Source organism: Notechis scutatus, chromosome 4 (assembly GCF_049901735.1).
Source record: "Notechis scutatus isolate UNSWTSFEM ecotype Mainland chromosome 4, rNotScu1.2, whole genome shotgun sequence".
NCBI classification, from domain to species: domain Eukaryota; kingdom Metazoa; phylum Chordata; class Lepidosauria; order Squamata; family Elapidae; genus Notechis; species Notechis scutatus.
Window position 1 is genome coordinate 152,930,216 of NC_142012.1, and position 15,486 is coordinate 152,945,701.

At 40.2% G+C, this 15,486-nt stretch overlaps 1 long non-coding RNA gene across 1 annotated transcript in view; it reads left to right on the forward strand.

Moving 5' to 3' along the window:
• LOC148130967 (uncharacterized) overlaps window positions 1–12,869 on the forward strand; it is a 42,402-nt gene extending 29,533 nt beyond the window's left edge. Inside the window, exons 2-4 of the long non-coding RNA XR_015749519.1 lie at window positions 8,948–9,051; window positions 11,644–12,431; window positions 12,516–12,869. This is a non-coding gene — a long non-coding RNA (uncharacterized LOC148130967). The remainder of the gene's footprint in view (window positions 1–8,947; window positions 9,052–11,643; window positions 12,432–12,515) is intronic.
• The last annotated feature ends 2,617 nt before the right edge of the window (window positions 12,870–15,486 follow it).

Sequence of the window (15,486 nt, forward strand, 5' to 3'; positions counted from 1 at the left end):
TGAGCTAACTGATAGTTGATTGAAACTGGAAACTAGGCAGTGATTTATGTATGTGATTTATATATATATATGGCATTCAACTTTGTTGGGGTCCATTTTCCCACGTGCATTGAAGTTGTGTTTTATGGAGTTGTATGAAGCGGATGAATCTCATCTGCCATCATCAGGCTTCTGTATGGGGAGTGTTCATCTGTGAGTCAGACTTTACAGTGGTTTCAGAGTTAAATTTGGGGCAGCCTATTGCTGTGCCAGAATGGTTTTTCTTCATATATTGGTTATAGAGTCTTGGTCTGCAGTTTATTGGTCTTGGGTTTATATGTACACTGCTTGAAATTGGTGTTTCTAATATCTTCTGTCTGTTTTTGGCTCTTTTTGCTACTTAATTGGCTGGCAACATTGTGTTTTTTGAGGCCTTTGACCATGCAGCTGGCATCCGGTAAATGGATGGCTATCATTAGTTAGGAAGCTAGGTTTCATCTGGGTGCCTGGTTGGGGTGCTTCCATGCCTGGAAGAAATCTGTTTTCCAAATGCCAGGTGCTTGTCAAGCTAGAGGAGGGAGATTACATTTCAGTTTTAGTTTCAGTGCAGGCTTCCAAATGATTGACAGTCTGGTGGAATCATCTCTTCTATCACCCAGGCTCCTTGCTGTCTCCTTCTTGCTCACACAGCAAATACTCTTTCAGTTCTCAAACAGCCCTCAACTCTTTCACACACAGACAGGATGCTAGCCAGATGAATACTGATGGATGCTGGTAGGCAGAGGCAGAATTTTTTCCCTTTATTTTCCTCCCCCAAAACTAAGCCCGACCATATAGTTTCTTAGTAAAGCATGTGTATCAAGCTAGTTCAACATAACATCAGACACCCCCCCACCCCCAAAAAAAGGAGCATTGATACTCATCTGGAACTTTTTTTGGCTCCAAAAAAAGGAAAAAGGAACAAAAGGAAAGAGGTAATGTTACTCTTAATTTCTAGCTTTAAGTCATTTTACACTGTGATGCTCCCTTGTCTGAAAAGTACCATGGGAAAAGAGGATTCAGAAAGACTACACGATCCTTTCTATCTCTGATCCTGCTTCCTCACTTTTCCTCTCTATGTACCATGAAAACAAACATGAGCTCAGATGTATTTCTGATCAACATTTTGTTTAGCCTACAAAATGAGGGTAGAGCTAACCAAATTATACAAATAATACAATTCCCTCCTTGTCAGACTGCCCATATAAGCTGAAAGGAAGACAAAGTAGACAGAGATACTTGAAAACTAGACTAAGCACTCATCACTAAAGGAATAATCAGGCCTGGGAAGAGTCTGGCTTCATAAATAGAGATCTTGGCCAGCAGGGACCTTGGCTGAGCATAAAACCAACTCTGAAGAATCCATGGAAAAATCAGGACAGATCCTCCTTTCCAGATTGCCAAAAGTGATGATCAAACACCAAAGGTGAATAAGTGCCAAAAACTAAGAGTTCTGTAAAGATTAGCTTTGAAAAACCAACAAGTGATTACGACAGTCCTGGCTTATCCTAACAGCAGCTAGGATTGCATATGCACAATGTTGGAAAAACCCAGAAACTGCAGACAATATTATAATCAAAAAAAAATTCTGGAATTTGCAGAGATGGATAGGTCAACCCTAAAAATTAAAGGAAAAGAAGACTGGGACTATTTCATAACATGGGAACTATTCTATAAATCAGGGGTCTTCAAACTTGACAGCTTTAAGACTTGTGGACTTCAACTCCTAGAATTCCTCCTCCAGTCATGTTAGCTCAGGAATTCTGGGAGTTGAAGTCCACAAGTCTTAAACTTGCCAAGTTAGAAGATCCTTGCTATAAATGGTTAAATGACAGATATTGAGGTTAGAGAGGTGGAATTAGGTAAATATATAATAAATATATAAAGATGTATTCTTTTCTTATTATATCTACAAAATGATTTTAGGATAGATTTGGGATGATAATATGAACCGTTATAAAACAAATTAAGTAAAATATGATTATTTCTTAAAACATGAATGAATAAAAATATAGTCAAATGATTGATTAATAATGATATTAATGTATTTAATATTTGATTGAAAGTATGAGAGTATATACAATGTAATTGTAATTGAATATTACGAAATGGAAGCACAAAACAATTTGTAAACCAACCGGCACACTGTATGTATATATATGGAAGATGGCTTGATGTTTTTATGTTTTGTTTGTTCATGTTTGTTTTAAAAATCAATAAAAATTAAAAAAAATTGAGATGCTTGGCAACTGGTTCATATTTATGACCATTGCTGTTTCCCAAGGCCATGTGATCACCTTTTGTGACCTTTTGACAAGCAACATCAATGGGGAAGCTAGGTTCACTTACCACCTGTTTACTAAATAATCATCTGCAATGATTCACTTAACAAATGTGGCAAGAAATATCATAAAATGGGGCAAAACTCACTTAAGTAACATCTCACTTAACAACTGTAATCTTGGGCTCAACTGTGGTTGTAAGCCAAGGACTACCGGTAGTATACTCCCAAACAGCCATATTTTGGGTCTATGAAGTAGAAACATTCATAAGCATTTTTTTTCAACCCAGCCGTAAAAATATACTCAAATTAACTTAATCAAGTTTGCTCATTTCAGGAAGTAACTATTGGAAAGCTGTGACCTTGATATCAGAGGTGGTATTCAGCAGGTTCTGACCAGTTCTGGAGAACCGGTAGTGGAAATTTTGAGTAATTCGGAGAACCGGCAAATACTCCCTCTGACTGACCCCATCCCCATCTATTCTCTGCCTCCCAAGTCCCAGATGATCGGCTGGGTCTTCTTTTGTTGCCCTGCACAGGAGAACGGAGTTGGAAAGCAGGTTAGTGGGGTGGGGAGGGAATGGTGATTTTGCAGTATCCTTCCCCTTCCATGCCCACCCACGCCTACCAAGCCAGAACTGGTAGTAAAAAAATTTGAATCCCACCACTGTTTGATATTCTATTAGAGTAACCAGGCACACAATGAAGAACACACCAGGCTGTTGGCATTGCACACTTGCTACTGTCAGTTTTGTTTTTAATCTGTACATTGCCCAAAGTTGCTACTCAACTGATAGCTTTAATCACCTAAACCTTAAGTTAAGAAAATCTTTGTGGCTACCTAAATGATCAGTTAGTTAGATGGGGTATGTCATCCTGGACCAATATTTTCCTGAGCCATATAGATAAAGCCATACTAGAAACTCAAATCACTTTATCCAGATGAATGGACAAAAAGCAAGGCCAGCTCTGGGCATCCTAATACGGTGCCTGATAGCCAATGAATCTTTTAGCCTAATAAATTGCCCAGGAAATTTAAAAAAAAACCTGCTGTTGATATTCTTGGTTTGAGTTTCCAGATACTTATTAATCACAGCTTAAAACTAAACAAATCTATTTAGAACAAAACCTTGTTGATACTCAAAACAGAATTAAACTTGTCAATAAAACTGACAAGAAATTGCTGGCAAGTAAGTCTGTTTAAATAATGACTAAAGACCTCTCTTTTCATTCCAACCATTCCTGCGTGTTATTTAACTTACTTTATTTAAATTAATATATGATTTAATCTATTCTAGTATATTGTATGTAATTTAATATGAGGATCCACCCCATTGCAAATTCTGAATATTGAATGTTTTAACTGTTTATTTATTTTCATGTTGATGTTGGTTTCCTTTCTTGTGCAAGGCTGTAAGATTTATTTATTTAGCCAGTTTGTATAGCTGCTCATTTGACACGCAGCTCAATGTGCTTTACTGTTAAAACAACAAATGACACTATGAAAATAAAACATCATAAGACATAAAACAGATTATTTCAGAACCCACAGCACAAAGTAATACAACCGAACAGGCCTGCTTAGGCATGAAAATCAGCTGGGTGACCTTGGGCCAGTCACTCTCTCTTGGCCCTAGGATGGAGGAAAAGGCAAATTATCCCTGGAAAAAAAAAACTTGCCAGGAAACTGCAGGGGCTTGTCCAACAGCCTCCACTGAATGAATGAAAGAAAAAAGTAACAGTACGTATACAAATAAAAGGAAGAAACCTTATAGTGTTAACATTTCAGTGAAGTGATTTCTGTAAGCTAAGGCAGGGGTGTCAAAATCAAGGGCTGGATCTGGCCCGTGGGTGCGTGAGGCCATCCTGGAAACAGCAAAGGATTGGCCTGTGGTGCCTCTGGCAGTGAAAATGGAGCTCAGGAGGATCAAGGCCTGCAGGAGGCCATCACAGCTGAAAATGGAGCTTGCGAGAGCCACGGGCAGCCCTCCCAAGCTCCTTTTTCGCTGGCAGAGGGTTGGAGGAGGCCGTTGCAGCCAAAAATGGAGCTTGTGAGGGGCATCCAGGACCCTCACAAGCTCCATTTTCGGTAGCAGAGGTTTGGAGGAGGCCATCACAGCCAAAAATGGAGCTTGTGAGGGGCACACATGGCCCTCGCAAGTTCCATTTTCACTTGTAGAGGGTTGCAGGAGGCTGTCGCAGGAGAAAATGGAGCTCAGGAGCCCGTTTTCGCTGACAGAGTGCTCGGGCCACCACTGGCATCCCCAATACAAGTGATATCAAACTGTCCCCCCCCACCTGGCCACACACACACTCCCCTCCAAGGTCAAACATAACCCTAATGTGGCCCTCAATGAAACCAAGTTTGACGCCCCTGAGCTAAGGCAATAAATAAATTGTTGCCGTGAGTTTCAGCAGCAAAACGCTTGGTTGTTGATCATTTAATAAGAGTAGCTCAAGTTGCCTCATCATGAATGGTACTTATCAGATTCAAGAGCAGATGTTCTAGTTCTGATTGCCAGGGTGAGAACAGTAGGCACCCAGTTCTCTATGTTTGAGCAAACACATACTTGACCGTCCAGAAGAAACATCTGTTTCAAAATGCAACAACTCAAGCAGTGCCTCTTGATGTGTCAAAATATTATACTTACAAGCTGCATTTGCTACCAGTTGGCTTCCAGGAGCAATTGAAAGTGCTGGTTATTTCTAATAAAGCCATGTATGAGGTGGAGTCTGGAGAGCTGAGTCACCTATTATCTCCAATTGTTTCTGCCCACCCAATATTTTCCAGCAGAGTGGCTGTGCTGCACTTCCCTTCTGTTAGATGTTATCATTTTGTTGGTCCAAGGAAGTGTGTGACTTCTCTGTTGCATCCCCAATCCTCAGGTACAACACCATCCCCTCAGAAATAAAGGTGGCCCCTCTCTGACTTTGGTCCTGGCCTGGGCTTGATGCCTGCTATTTGTTTAATGCCCCCTGTGTTATTTTGTTGGTTTTGATGTTTTCTGGATTGTTTTAGGCTGGGCTGTCTGTTTGATTAAATGGCTTTAGCCATTTTATGGCTTATGGTAGTTTCGTATGCTGCCCTTTGGAGGAGAGAGAGGGGGGGGGGAGGAGAGAGGGGAGAGAGAGGGAGGGAGGGAGAGAGAGAAGAGAGGGAAGAGAAAGAGAGAGAGAAAGAGAAAGAAAGAAAGAAAGAAAGAAAGAAAAGAAAGAAAGAAAGAAAGAAAGAAAGAAAGAAAGAAAGAAAGAAAGAAGGAAGGAAGGAAGGAAGGAAGGAAGGAAAGGAAAGAAAGAAAGAAAGAAAGAAAGAAAGAAAGAAAGAAAGAAAGAAAGAAAGAAAGAAAGAAAGAAAGAAAGAAAGAAAGAAAGAAAGAGTGCAGTTTACAGAATCAGCATACTGCCCTGAGCAATCTAGGTCTTCATTTTATTGACCTCCGAAGGATGAAAGGATGAGTCAATCTTAGACTGTAAAGGTTGAATTCCTGGCTGTGGGCTGAATTAGCCTGCAATACTGCATAAATGAGATAGATAGAAAAGAGAGAGAGAGAGAGAGAGAGAGGCAGGCAGGCATCCCGCTGTCCCTCTACAGGGAAAACATCTATGCTGGCGAAGGAAACTCTTCTATGTGGAGCTATATAGAATCATGTAGAAATAATCGAGGAGTGTCAATTACATTCAAATATCACTTTTTCTTCCAGTTGAATTTTCTTCTAGTTAAACATTCAAAATGCAAATTCATAGCAAAAGGATTTTTAGCCATAGTTGCTCAGTCTCCTCCAGAGTTAAAGCAGATTGATTAATGTCAACTGAGACCATTTACCATTACTAAAAGATTTGTTTACAAAGTTGGTTTTATATTCTTTCATGGTCCAAAATATATAATTACACAGAAAACATACTAAAATTGTGGAAAGGATTAAAATATAAACAGAAATAAATAATGTGCTTGTTTAAAAAAAGAACAGAAAGAACAGAAACTACAGTTACTGTTCTTACCAGACGTGTCACTTCCTTGCTCCAGGAGATGGTCTTCTTATTTCATAATGAAATACAATTATAAACAGAAAATCTCTTTCATAAATCTCTTTCTCTCTCCCTCCCTCCCTCCCTCTCTCCCCCACAAGAGAGACAGAGGAAATGCAACAACGTTATGCAAAGATTCTGCTAGATTCAGTGTGGGTTAAATACATATTTAGCAAAAATCTGCACGCAAAGTAATGTAGTACATCTTTAAGATGAGGAAAAATTAATGTTATGCTGTGTAGGACGTGACATAGAGTGATTCCCCACTTTTTGGGGGGGATTCTAACATACAGGAAGCCAAAACCGTTAACTGTTGCTTTGGGCAGCTTGTGCTTTGCCCCTGAAACCAAAGTTGGCACTGCCAACTTTCTTATTGAGCATTGGCTCTCTTGACCAAGAATGGGTTTATTTTCCTTAAATGATTTCTCTCCCCCACTTGATCCAAACTCTGACTGGTCTTGAAAGTATTTGGCAGCCATTCTTTCTCACTTCATACGTTTCTCTTTTTTTCCTGGAGTGCAACATTGCCGTTTTGTTGAGCAAAACCGTACATTAATACCAATGGTGGGATTCCAATTTTTTTTACTACCGGTTCTGTGGGCATAGCTTGGTGGGCGTGGCATGGCTTGGTGGATGTGGCTTAGTGGGCATGGCAGGAGAAGGATACTGTAAAATCTCCATTCTCACTCCACTCCTGGAGGAAGGATACTGCAAAATCCCATTCTCTCCCCACCCCACTAACCAGCTTTCCAGCTCTGTTCTCCTGTGCAGAGCAACCAAAGAAGACCCAGCCATTCAGCTGGGACTCGGGAGACAGAGAATAGATAGGGGCAGGGCCAGTCAGAGATGGTATTTGCTGGTTCTCCGAACTACTCAAAATTTCCGCTCCCAGTTCTCCAGAACTGGTCAGAACCTGCTGAATACCACCTCTGATTAATACCCAGCTGTAGCAGAAAAGCACTCCATACCTAGCTGACTTTATACATGAGCCTTTGCAGAATAAATGGATGAGACTGCAACCTGTGGTGGGATCAGAAGCTTCCTTTAGTTTCCACCAACTTGTGGACTATATCCACAAATGTTACCTTTATGGCAACATCATGCCAGGTGGTATCCTACTGCAGTGATAAGCCTACCAGATGACACAGCCGAAGTGACCTTTGGTTGGTTTTTAGAAAAGCTAAGGAGCAAAAGACCAGCAAATCCCAGATCTGGTAATTAGATTGGAAAGTAAAAAAAGCAACCTGGAAAAAATGCGGTTGCAAACCCTTTCCAAAATTTTTGCCCAAAAAGGAAGAATGGCACATCCATGCAATCACCAGGAGTTACGTGCAACAAAGAAGTTGAATGACTGTAACAAACCCTTAAAATGCCTTTTAAAATAGTTTTAAGAGATTAAGAGTCTTAAGATTGGGGAGCGGGAGTTTTGAAATTGCCTGACCATAGTTGCAAACTGAGTAAATTTCATATCGACCAGTCACTCTTATCACCTCTATTGTTAAGACATGCATGACAGACTGTGAGGAGGACTTGAAAGAAATAGCAGGAATTCTAGAATGGGCTGTCTTCACTGGAAGAGGAACTTATGAGTAACTTTATCTCATAATGTCAGATTGTGAGGTTAACTGAGTGGTAAATTAAATCAATCAGGATTTCTGATCCCCACTGGTTTAATGGTAGGCGTATCTAAAGCAACCCCACTTCTTAAAAAAATAGGCTGTAGAAATCAGGAAAACTAGATAGAAAGTACGCATGAATACACTGAAGGGTAACACAACTTCTAATTCATAAATTGGTTATTAATGTGCTGTCTGAATTTAGCCACTTATAGTTGATGGTTGACCCACCATGATTTAGGATTATGCAAGTGTTAGTTTCTCTTAAATGATATAGGGTCTCCTATTTGAGATGGAGGTTAGATATTGGAACTATCAAGTCTGAAGCGAGCCCACTGAAGACATCTTTTCTGGCATCATAGTTGCCATGACGTTTGGAAGAGGGAAGGGAGGGGGGAAGTAGATAGATTGGCTACCAGTCAAAACGAAAAGGTTTCTTGTGGGAACCAAGGTCATCCCAATCTATGGCAAGTGAAGGAGGAGACGAGTGACCAAGCAGCCTCCTGGCTACTTTCATTGGACAGTGTGACCAGTGACATATGGGGAGGGAAATATTTGCTCTTTTAATTAGGGGAAAATCGGGTTCTTTAGAGTTGATTTTCACTGGCTGTGCCAATAGGGTGTGTCCAATAAACATGTTCTTTGAGCAATCTACCCGCCTCTGAGTTCTGTTTTTGGCAGATGAATTACTCAGAATGCTGACAGGAAGACTGCTATCATATTGCCCCTAGTCCTTCTTTCACCACACTAGACCTACCAGCAACCGTTCTTCATATGTTTCAGCCTGTAGTTCCCTAATTATCTTGTTGCTTTTCTCTGAACTCTTTCCAGAGTTTCAATATCTTTTTTATATTGTGGTGACCAAAACTGTATACAGTATTCCAAGTGACTCCAGTGACACCACTGCTGAATGCCTAACCCAATATCTATTTGTCATACTTTCTCCTATTCTTTGTGTGGCTTAAGAATGACAAATTAATTTCTGTTCCTATATTTATCTCTCCAGTGTTGGAGGCCATGGGCTGTTACGCTTTCTATTTTTACATCTCTTGTTGGGAGGTCTTCTCATAAATTTCTTGAACCAGTCATCTTCAAGAGCTGAAGAATTCAGTGAGTAGAGAAATCGAGAAGATTTTCATTTATTTCTGCTAATGTCAATGCATCTTTGCCTGTGGGAGTTTCTAGATTTACTTTTGTATACTTTGAGCTAAATGCTTGGGTTTATCCTATTTCCTGCATTCTTTCCCATAAGAAGGATAGGGATTTAGCTCTGTTGTTGCTATGCTTGCTTAGTCTTCTACCATTTCTGCATATCATTTTGATCAAATAGTCTTCTAGTGGCTAACCGCAGTGCTGCCCAACAAGTAGTACACATTCACAAAAGTCCTACCATGTCTCTTGAAATAAGGCCGTTGGAATTTAATCCCAAATAATTGTGATTCAATTACAAATTGGGAAAAAACCCCAAACCTAACAACCAAAACACAAATAATCAGTAATTAACTGCAACAAATGCCTTTCTAATATGGTAGTTTTAACCGTCTCTCAGTATGTTAACTAAGCAAACATCTTCAGGGATAATATTTCATAAATATGGTCCCATGACTTTGAAAAATCCTGCTTTTACCAACATAATTCTATTTTCCCTGAACGGAAAATAATTCCCAGCTTAAGGCAATGGTATCTCAAAATAAAAATAAAATAAAATAAAATATCCAAAGAGCGTCCCATTCTCCTCTTTGTCAACCTGAAACTGCCCTCTTTGATTAAAACCCATTCAGGATTCTTGTCCCTTTCTAGTAAATGTACATTTTTATCACCGTGAGTAATAATTGCCTGAAAATAGAGTATAAAATCAGTTGCTATAATTATCTCTCTTTCCATGCACAAATACATATATTCTCATATTTGGAACTTTGTGGACTCCAACTCCCAGAATTCCTACAGCCAATCTAAAGTCCACAGGTCTTAAAGCTGCCAAGGTTCAGAAACCCTGTGTCAGCCCTGAAGTAAAACTGGCTGAGGCCATCTTGGAGGCTTCAGGGTTGCCACAAAGCAGAAGAGGGGACAGGGAACGGGAAAATAGTTAGATGGGGTTTTGTAGCCAAAACAAGAAACCAAGGGAACCAAGGACACTTCAACAGGTGGCTGGCCAGGGGAGGAGTGAAGTAACCAAGCAACCGCCCAGCACCTTGATTGGACAGCATGACCAGTGACTTGGGGGAAAGGGGAAACATTTACCTTTTAATTAGGTGAAAGCCATGGGAACTTTCACGGTCGGCTTTCACCGGTTGTGCCAATATGAAGTATCCAATAAATTGTTCTTTGAAGAGTTTGCCTGCCTCAGAGTTCTGCTTTCTATGGGTGCGTTACTTGGAATGCTGACAAGAAAAGGATGTAAACATTATGCTGACAAAACGAGGAGAGCCATTGCTCAGAAGGAGGAACTCAAAGGTGTCCAACCTTTAGACTTAAGGCTCGTGGATTTCAACACCCAGAATTGCCCAGACAGCCTAAGGTAGCTGCATTGGGATAGGAAGCCAAATGAGAGGAAGACTAAGTTGGAAGTGGGGATGAGAAGAAATTAGAGAAGCTGTACTTGGACTTTGAACAAAGTGATAACTCACCAAATACAGGTTCTCAACTTACAACAGTTCATTTAGTAACCATTCAAAGCTACAACAGCACTGAAAAAGTGACTTATGACAGTTTTTTTTCTATTTATGATTATGGGAGCATCTTCACGGTCATGTGATCAAAACTGAGATGCTTGGCACCTGATTCATATTTTTGACAGTTCCAGTGTCCCAGGGTAGTATGATCACCTTCATTGACCTTCTGACAGGCAAAGTCAATGTGGAAGCCAGATTTATTTAACAAGCATGTTACTAACTTAACAACTACATTGATCCGCTTAACAAAAGTGGCAAGAAAGATGATAAAATGAGGCAAAATTCACTTAACTTTCTCAATTGGCAACATACAATTTGGGCTCCGTTGTGGTTGTAAGTCGAGGTACTCTTCAGAGGTAACCATCTTCAGCATCCATTTACATTCTACCTTTTCCCTTTCTTTTCAACAATTTCTTTTATTTTTATCAGGAAATGTGGGTAGGCTTCCACAAGTCATTATTGGTGAAAATAACTCATCTTCCTATCTGATACATGAAATGTACATTTTACATACATACACGTAAAATTTAAATTAGGTGTATCTCAAAGTATTAGTTCCCATGAACATCAGAAAGCCTCACACTAAATTTTTTCCCCCCAAATTTTGTTCTATTGTACTTTACTAATTTATTTGATTCTTTTTGTTAGTTTTTATTGTTTTTTATTTTTTGTTTTAAATATGGTTTTACATTGTGTAAGCCACCTCGAGTCGCCATGGGTGAATAGGTGGCAATATCAAATAAATAAATAAATAAATAAATAAATAAATAAATAAATAAATAATAGTGAGAAGAAAGAAAATATGCAAGATACGTACCAAAGTCATTTAAGGTGAGGTGCATATGGAGATTCTCGATCATCCAGGTCATGTTGTCCAACAGACACTTTTTCCAAAAGGCAACTGGACTTTCTTGGTTTTTTTACCTTGAAAACATTTTGCTTCTCATCCAAGAAGCTTCTTTAGAAGGGGTATGCAGCCCATCCTTCCACAAACGCATTTGCATTTTTTATTATTATTATTTTTCTGCAGATTCCCACATCCTCTGGGTTACAAGTGCTGAAAACTAGTGGCATGACTTCCTGCTACTTTGATGCAGAACCTTCATGAAATGGTGATGGCTCAACATAGATTCAATAGTGTCTACTTTTTAAACATCAATACCACTACCACCACCCCAGTTCCAGAAACTATTGGACATCCTGGCTTTGTCAACACTGCATAATTGAAATTGAACTTGGACACTGGACACTATCTGAAAATCTTGTTGAGACTCAGGAACAATTGGGCTAGTAAGTTGGACACGGAAGCCATTTTGGGTATGGGTGTGTGTTCAAAATCAATGGAGCCTCAAACCTAAATGTGTGCTGTCCGTCCAGAACAAGTAGATGTTCTGGATAAAGTTGCAGAGAACTCTGCAAGGTCAACATTAGGCCAGGTGAAATAATAATTTGGCGAGTTTGGATATTCTTGTTGGATTGTAGCCATAGAACATATTGCCAGTGGGAAGAAGTATGACAAACTCCAACTAATTCCTTATCTGTTGATCCACTGGAAAGAGGCAAAGGCCTTGGTTCTTTAACAGGCTTTTGACAGATGTGGGCTGAATTGTAAATGTTGCAGCTGTGACTTTTTAAAAAAATGAATGTTACCATACTGGTTCATTTAGTGAATTTTTACTGAACTTTTAAATATTTTAATGTCTGTTTTGTATTTTATTGTGCAGAATGCCCACCTCATTTTGAACACCACTTGGGAGAAAGCAAATGAACAAATGTTTCAAATAAAATAAATGAAAACATACAACTGTAACCGTAACAGTAAGCTATATCCTATTTTGTGCCACATTTAATTAGCAGCCTGGCTGCCCTATTTTCAAGCAATGATTTATCGTTATCTTTCAGATGTGGTTCCGTATACTGTTTCAGCACAATACCATTTGAAGAGATGTTCCAGAGTGTTGGAAAAAGCATGAACATAGTCATTGCAGTTTGCAAAAGTGGTTTACAGTTGTGTTTATTAACTCATCATGATTTTGGAAATCATGTCTTTGTAGCAGATGACCAGGCTGAGCTTGAGGGAGGGGTCAAACACATCGTCAGCCATGAGTTCCAATGTGTCCGCAAGAGATCTAAGTCCAGCCCACCTTGAATGCCTCTCTTATCCCCTGCTCATTCCCCTTGACTGCTAGTAGCTCAGATTCTTGTAGAGAACTTAAGCTCACAATACATCTTTATGCTCATCTAGACTGCCTGAATCTTCTGATTTCCCTTGTGCTTGACAGTCCTACTGCAATGGGGAAATTAAATCACTTGTCAAATTCTCATATTGCACAAAGTCATGTGAGTTCATTCATTTGTTTGTTCAATGTATGTGATTGCCAGTTTCAGGTTCGTATCTCTGAAGAGCTAACAATAATGAAAAAAAACATCAGAAAGCACAAAACACAAAAAACAAGAAATAGCAACACGCTTTTGGTTGTGTTTGTAGTATAGTTAACATTGGTTTGGTTTTAGCTCAGCTTGTTTTATGACTGCAAATATTGACTTCCCTGGTACACTTAAGCAAATCTTGTTTTTGCACACTGTAGGAAAACCACTTATTTCTTGTCGAATGACGGTTTGTTGCTGTGAAGACAAAGTAATTCAATCTTACTTACATTTCGAAAGAGTCAGAGGTGGTATCCAGCAGATTCCAACCAGTTTTGGAGAACTGGTAGCAGAAATTTTGAGTAGTTCAGAGAACCGGCAAATGCTACCTCTGACTGGCCCCGCCTCCATCTAATCTCTGCCTCCTGGATCCCAGCTGATCAGCTGGGTCTTCTTTTGTTGCCCTGCACAGGAGAACGGAGCTGGAAAGCAGGTTAGTGGGGTGGGTAGGAGACTTTGAGGTAACCTTCCCCTGCCACGCTCACCAAGCCATGCTACACCCGCCATGCCATGCCCACAGAACTGGTAGTAAAAATTTTTGAATCCCACCACTGTAATCTCTCTATGTTTTAGTCTCCAGTCCCCTAATCATCTTTGTTGTTCTTCCCTGTGAATCAAATCAAATCAAGCAATGTTAATATGACATCACCCAATAATCCAAAACTGGGCAGTTTGGATGTGTGGGACAGAATATGAGTAGATAACAGGACTGGAAAATATCTTATGACCCAATGGAAGGCCTGTTTCTTGTTAGTTCCTGAGCTGATAACGGCTGGGTGGGGTGGGGGGCGGGAGAGAGAGAACCAAGTGCGTATTGTAAACAAGAGCCCTGTTGCTATAGCACTACAGCCCATTCAGCTAAAAACTCCACAAAGCAGAGCAATTAGGACTTTCTACGGTTGTGTTTGTTTTGGGTTCTCCTCTCCACCTACCTCCTAATCATCTCTTTTTCTTTATCTCCTTTTTCTTTATTTCTTTTTTTCTTTTCTTTCTTTCTTTCTTTGTTTTCTTTTTTTTTTTTGCATTTTCTTACAGCAAAAGTAACCTTTCCTGGCTGGGCTGGTTCTCTCAATTAAGATCCAGCTGTGCAGAAAAATGGCCCCAAAGCCTCTTGTCATTACACTGCTAGAAAATGATCTGCCCAACACACACACACACACACACACACACACACACACACACTTCTTTTTAAGTGCTCAGGAAGGACCAGACTAATGTTTCATCTTTACTGCGCTTTTAAGTTCTTGAAAAACAAATTCCCCCATCCTGCTTCAAAGGAAATGACCATATCCCAGCTGCTATTGAAATTAGAAACTTTGGGTGTGTCAAATTCCTGTGGAGGTTTTCACCTGGGCCTGAGTTTCAACTACCTTCTTAAATAGATTACATCTATAGAGACAGAATATCTGAATAGCAGAGTTGGAAGGGACTTTGGAGGTCTTCTAGTCCACCCCCCACCCAAGCAGGAGACCCTATACCATTCCAGATAACTTGTTGTCCAGATAACTTGTTGTTCCTTCTTAAAAGCTTCCAGCACCCACAACTCTGGAGGCAGGTCTTTCCACTGATTAACTGTTCTCACTGTCAGGAAATTTCTCCTTAGTTCCAGATTGGTTCTCTCCTTGGTTAGTTTTCATCCATTGCTTCTTGTCCTTCAAGTGCTGAATAGGTTGAAACTACCCCCCTCTTCTTCAAGGGGCCTGGTGGCTCAAGTGGCTAAGACGCTGAGCTTGTCGATCAGAAAGTTCAGCGTTCAGCGGTTCGAATCCCTAGCACCGCATAACAGAGTGAGCTCCTGTTACTTGTCCTAGCTTCTGCCAACCTAGCATTTCGAAAGCAAGTAGAAAAATAGGGACCACTTTGGTGGGAAGGTAACAGTGTTCCGTGCGCCTTCAGCATTTAGTCATGCTGACCACATGACCACGGAGACGTCTTCGGACAGCGCTGGCTCTTCAGCTTTGTAACGGAGATGAGCACCACCCACTAGTCCCAGAAGTGACTAGGACGTATGTGCGAGGGGAACCTTTAGTTAGCTTACCTTACCTCTTCTTCGTGGCAGCACTGCTATCATGTCACCCCAATTCTTCTTTTTATTAGAGATCATCTACATCACCTGCACGCCAAGAAACATTTTTCTGACATCTCAGGTTTTCACCCTTGTTGGTTTCACACCAGCACAGATTTGGACTTACCAATCCTTAAATAAATTAGCATTTTTTGTTTCAGATGGCACCCAGGCTCAATTCAGTATTAGTATTGGTAGTCTTCAACTTATAGAAGTTCATTTAGCAATCTTTTGAAGTTACTACAGGAGTGAAAAAAGTTACTTATGATCAGTGGTGGGATTCAAATTTTTTTACTACCAGCTCTGTGGCTTGGTGGCGTGGCTTGATGGTGTGGCAGGGGAAGGATACTGCAAAATCCCCATTCCCTCTCACCCCACTAA